We start from the raw sequence: 6152 nt of genomic DNA on the forward strand, positions 1-6152 counted from the left end.
TCCTACACGAATAAAGATACGTCAAAATGGACAACACCATTTAATTCCTGACAAAATTCTAGCCTAAAATTATTTTTCACATGACCCCCTTCCCATTTAAAAAAATGAAGTTGAATCCAAGATGGCGAACTTCAAGACGGCGGCCGTTAAGATCAACCTCATCATAAAGTTTTCCCCCACCCCCAACACGCATATCCAACACTCACTGACACCTATCCCCACAAGCCTCCCCCATGGCGCAGTGGTAGCGTCATTGCCTTGTAATCAAGGGGTCCCGGGTTCGATTCCCGGTGGAGGAACAAGTGGTTCGGATCCCACTTTAAACTGTAGGTCCAGTCCCGATTAGCCTTACTGTGCATAAAGTGGACTTAAAACACCAACTCAAACCAAACCAAAACCAAACTATCCCCACAGTGGCTTCTTTTATTTAGGTGTATTGAGACTTTTGACCCACTCTGTACTTTATTTCATTTAAAAGTTTCTCTAGAGGTTTCGAACTGACCAGGTCATTCACTTGTTAGTTACCAGCTGTCCATTCCTCTCAGGTATGTGAAATATGCAGTGTCGTGTATCAAGCAAACTTCCTGATGGATTGAGGCTGCAAGGTTGACAAAAGGTTGACAAGCAGCAAGCTGTGGAGAATACTAGGAAGGAAAACTCAAGTGTCAGCGTGGAAGAAACTCCACGGACAGGGATTTAGGGAAACGGACAGGCTGGCAAGGGACTGACTTTTCATTTGGTTCTGAGAGAGGCAAGAAGACTTTCTGAAGGAGAGAAGGAAAGGAGTCAGCCTGAGTTAGGTGAACTACCTACGAAGCCTCCAGAGAGCTCAGTTTTATTTTACTGTACGTTACAAAATTCATGATCATTGTTCTAAGTGTAGACAGGTAACTATCCTAACCATTACATGCATGATTCAGGTTCAAAGGTTCGCAAAACCGAACGAGTGACTATTTGCCATTTCTAGTTGTTTAAGTATTTTATTTCAGTTGTGCCTTTTGCTGCCAAGCATTTAACTTACCGTTATGACAAGTTGATACGCACCCACTTATTGTATCATTTTAAGTGTTTGATATGTTTAATATGTTAATTGTCTATTATGACGTAATTTGTTTTGTTCAATTGGGTACTCTGTTATGGTTATGGACTAACCTAAAAGCATTTGATTGTGGGTTGTTATACGCTATCCATAATAATTATACAAAAATTCTCATCATAACAGATGCTTTAAGCGTATTAATGGCGCGGAGTTCCTCATATCCTCAGATTTGTAAACATCCTTTATTCATCATACTTATAATCCAACAAACTCAGTATGCTAATGGAAGAAATATCAACGTCCAGTTTAGTTACGTAAAGGCTCACCAAGTAAACACGGGAAATGAACGTGTGGACACATATGCCAAAGCCGCTCGATCATCGAAATCTACCTCACTTGCGAGACTTCCATACACGGACCTTCTTCCAAGAGTTAAATATAAACTTCAAGATAAATGGAAACAGTGGTGTATAGAACAATTTCAATCCACGGGCAACACATATAAATGGTTTGCAGAACATTCACAAAACAAACCTTGGTACTACCCATATAATTTTCCAAGATCAGTTATTACTTTTACAGGTCGTACAGGTCATGTTCGCACTAATGATCATTTATCACGACTACATATTACAACAAAACAAGCCTGCGCATGTGGAGAAGATAATCAAGATGCTACACATCTCTTTTTACAATGTCCCAATTTCGACAGAGAACGAGATAAATTATATAGTGGTTTGCGTCGAAATAGAATTCCATTCCCTACATCTCTTACTGCCCTGCTCACGGACCCTACTCCTCCCACCATATGGCTTCTTTATGGATATGCAAGAAGAAATTTGACGATCTAACAAACAGTATAAATAAATATCAATAGATGTTTTTTTTTCATTCTTGTGAAATATAAGTGAATAGCGAACTAAATACTTTAAAAAAAAAAAAAAACTCAGGAAGATGACTAAAATCGACTACCAGTTGATAGGGTCAGAAAAAGAAGAAGAAGGAGAATGTTAGGAGAGAGATTATTATGAAAGTTGCTGGATAATGGAAGTGATTTTGGAAATGTGAATGTGTTAATTTGTGCAGTGAAGAAGTATTATGATCCTAATACAATTTTGTTTGTAATAAGAAGTTTAATTGTAAGTGCAAGTGTTATATATTAACATTAACTGACATCTAAATATACTTTTGGTGTGCGAGATTTAGCAAGGTTTACGTTAAGCATATCCTTATCTGATTTCCCACAACCTGAGGGCTTCATAGAAGGCTGATAAGTCTCAGGCTCGCCGTTGAGGAATAAACGTAAGTTGGTCTTTTGAGAATATTCCGGGGAACGTAACAAAGTGCTATCATCATTTATGAGGATGAATGGTGATTAACTACATCACCCATTGGGAGTGGCAGGTTCGATCCCATCATTCGGTAGAATGATACGGTAGTTATAATATTGTTCAGTACCAGCTACAATAAATTTCCAAATGAGCCTCCCGATGGCGCAGTGGTGGCTTCGTCCCTTGTAATCAACGGGTCCTGGGTTCGATATACCCGGTGGAGGCACATAGTGGTTCGGATACCACTTTAAATTGTAGGTCTAGTTCCGATTAACCTTACTGTGCATAAAGTGAACTTAAAACACCAACTCTATGAATCAATAAATTTCTAAGTGATAATAGGAAAGGCAACTCCTCCCCCCTCTCCCCGCGTATATCATAATTTGAATGGGAGGCGCAAAACACCATATGTTACCTGTTGTAGAATGCAAACTGATGTAAATCGTCCCTCTAGTCAGAGAAACGTCCTAAATCAAGTTGGAAAATGTGTAAAATAACTAGAAAACTAATATTAAGGTGCAGTACCTTTCCAAAAAATATAGCTGTTTTCAATTCGATCGTTTGAGATATGTATTTTAGAACATGGAATCAAGTAAAATGAACACACTGTTACACCTTTTCGAGAGATGAGGACAATTATCCCGTTTTAAGTCCATCTTAGATGCTCCAGCACAATTTTCCTTCCTTTTCTTTCATGTTTTGTTAACAAATTGGACATTAAAATAAATTATTTTCACTCTTCTTGAGCAGCTACATAAAATCTTAGTCTTATTTTTTAGAGCACAACGAGAGCTATAAAATGGGATAATAGAATCATTGCAGCCTCAATAGTTCCCAAGATAATGTAACAAAATCCGCTTGAGAAGACACAAACTTCAACAAAACCTATTCGGCAGAACCACAGTTCTCAATGCGCATTATATACAGAAGGCGCAGAAAAACATAGTCATTTCATCAGCACCTTTTTTTGCACCTTTTTTAAAACATTTTCAGAACTTTATTTTCCCTTTCCCAACCATAATTTTGCACCTTAAAATCCTTCCCCTAGAAATAGCACATGTTACTCATTATACCCGCCCGACCCTGTGGCCGAGTGGTTAGCACATCGCGTTGCGACGCCAAGGGTCCCGGGTTCGAATCCCGGTCGGGCTTGGTTGTTTGTGAATGTCCCTTCATCAATTTCATCATTTCATCACTCATCCCCATCTTCGCAAATTAGCCAAGAGGCACAAAGCGCGAAGTAAAATAAACTAAATCTATCTATCAATCATTATACCTAGGTACGCTAATGTAGAATACAAGGCGGTCAAAGTACAGTGATGTAAAACATCCCCTTAGTGATAGAAAGGCCTAATTAACAATTCGAGGGGAATGAAAACTATGGGTTACCCATTGTAGAATTCCGAGGAGATAATACCGGGTGGCCACAAATCATCTCTACAACTTTGCATATTATATACTTTCATGGTATTTGCTGTAATACACTGTAAATATCAAAGTGTTAACTTACATTGCGGTTGTTTGTTTCTGGTTCCCCACTGACGAAGCAGTGGTCCCCACAAGAGAAGGCACAGGGTGTTCGTAATTAATGTGCAAAATTGTAATGTTAATTTGTTGACACCTTATGTATCATAATTAAAGCTCATTGTGCTTTCTTGGGAGAAAGAAGGACAGTTCACAATGGACAGAGACTCCTGTATTATTCGGGAGGGGGGAGCGTCTTACACTGTGGCAAGACCTTTCTTTCCTGCACGTCACTGTCGAATGTACCGAAAAGAGCCTTATAACTGTTCAAGACACTTGGGCTTATTCCTTCATATGAAATCAGGGTTTCACGGGTTTCATACAAGTGCATGTATATTCCGAAGTGGTTTGGTTGCAACTTTAAACTGTAGGCCAAGCCCTGATTAACATATCTGAGCATCAAGGAGACTTTAAAAACAAAGAAGTCTCTATTATATGAAAGAGGTGTAAACCGACGTTAAAGATAAAGAAGTAATACGTAAGTAAAGGTCCCTCAGGTTGAAAAGGAACCTAACACCTCAAGAGGAGCCACGTGTTCATCCCTTACTAAAGATCTTTTCCACTCTTACGACGGCCGGTCCTAGTTCTGGCAAGTGAAGTGGGGAGCAGAGATTACGCCGCAGACCAACCGGACAACAGCAGTGGCGCTGGGAGACACGACACGGCGGAAAAATGTACTAGTTAACCTCGTTCTACTGGCTGCTGCGTTTCTTATCGCGCTCCCCATTTCCCTTGCCAGCTTATAGGGCGCCCGCCGTAAGACTGGAAACGAGCTTTAGACACGAAAGAAAAACAGATGACAGTCGTGAGCAAAAGTGGTCTTTTTCCCATAAAACACTAGAATATTTCCTATGTTAGGTTATTTTCCTAGGTGAGAAATTGTTCGAATTTGCAAGGAAGAGTATAAAAGGTTCTCCTCACACATTGCCAACTGATACTAAGTGTAATTTTCTTTTAATTCCACGGCGCCCTTTACTAAATTATCACCTTTTGCCATGTCGTTTACATACATTACGTCGTCTACATGTAGAATGTAGACTATCGTTGTTTACGCGTAGACTCACATCGCTGGTCATAAGTCCAGAGGCAACCAATCAACTAGCGACCCACTGACGTCATCTCATGCACTGTTTGTAGGCTCGCTAGGTGTCCCGGGAACGAAAACAATCAAGTAATGGCTCGAGAAGCTTCGTCCAATACCGCGTGAGGGTGAGAGAGTGCATGGAGGGTAAAACACTGCTGCAGCTACCAGCCATTTGTAGCAGCCCGCACTGCTCTGCTCCCTTTCTCTACTGTTGTGTGAGGCCTTGATCCAGAGATTCCCAAGACCACATCAGTCACCTCGATATGCTCCGAAAATGATCTGGCACTACTGGCAACACTTGGAAAAGTAAGTAACCTTTTTCAATTTACAAAAGAGTATAATGTCTGATTAAGCTTCGGTGTACAGTTAATTCCAGGCGTTGTGGTTTCTGTCCAGGAACTGGTCCGACTTCGATGAGCGCAACTGTTGCTTTCCTTCCAGCTGAATTAATCCAAGATGGCGGACAGGATCAATTCAAGATGTCGGATATCGATGGGGTTGTGCTTTGATGTATACGAAGGTGCCTCGTATCTAGTGAAATATGAAAAAGAATGGAATTAGAAAATCAGGTTGCAATTAATATGAACATCCTGTAAAACAAAATTATATTTACTTCACATAAAGATCAACCTCTGTACAATTCACCGTTTCATGAAGGCTCGTAATGATTGGGGAGGTAAGGTCCAACATGTTAGCAATCTCGATCATAGTGAAAGTGTTGTGATCAGCACCACGCTTCAATGTCTGAAAAATTCCCACATGAAGTCACCCACTCCAAGAATCGTACCCGACAAAGACCGCGGCGACTCCTATTCTGGCCAGTAACGAGTGGTAGACTAGGGGGCTGAAGCCTACGGCGTCATGCCTAGAGGGTGCCACTGAAAGAGTTCTTCTTTTCTTTTTATGACAACTAAATCAGAATGTGCAACGGAGAAATTCTTAACTGGAAATTGCTTTTTCTCCAAAGTAGTAGTAGGCTAATAATATGCTTTTAAAGATGTTTTCCAGACCCTAAGACACAACCGAAATATTCTAAAATGTGCTGAACATTTTTGAAACGAGAAATATAACTAGGACTTGAAAGGTCATTACATGAAAAAATGATTTTAAAGAACTACATAACCTGTTACGTGTCCATAGGAGCGATAAAAGGAAAATGTTTGACTTAGGCAAT

General features: G+C 40.1%; 1 non-coding gene across 1 annotated transcript; it reads left to right on the forward strand.

The window, feature by feature from the left end:
* The first annotated feature begins 227 nt into the window (after positions 1-227).
* On the forward strand, positions 228-299 carry TRNAT-UGU (transfer RNA threonine (anticodon UGU)). The gene has a single exon. It is a non-coding gene; the product is annotated as a tRNA-Thr (tRNA).
* The last annotated feature ends 5853 nt before the right edge of the window (positions 300-6152 follow it).

The sequence above is a fragment of the Lepisma saccharinum genome, chromosome 13 (genome assembly GCF_977018435.1).
Source record: "Lepisma saccharinum chromosome 13, izLepSacc3.1, whole genome shotgun sequence".
NCBI lineage: Eukaryota > Metazoa > Arthropoda > Insecta > Zygentoma > Lepismatidae > Lepisma > Lepisma saccharinum.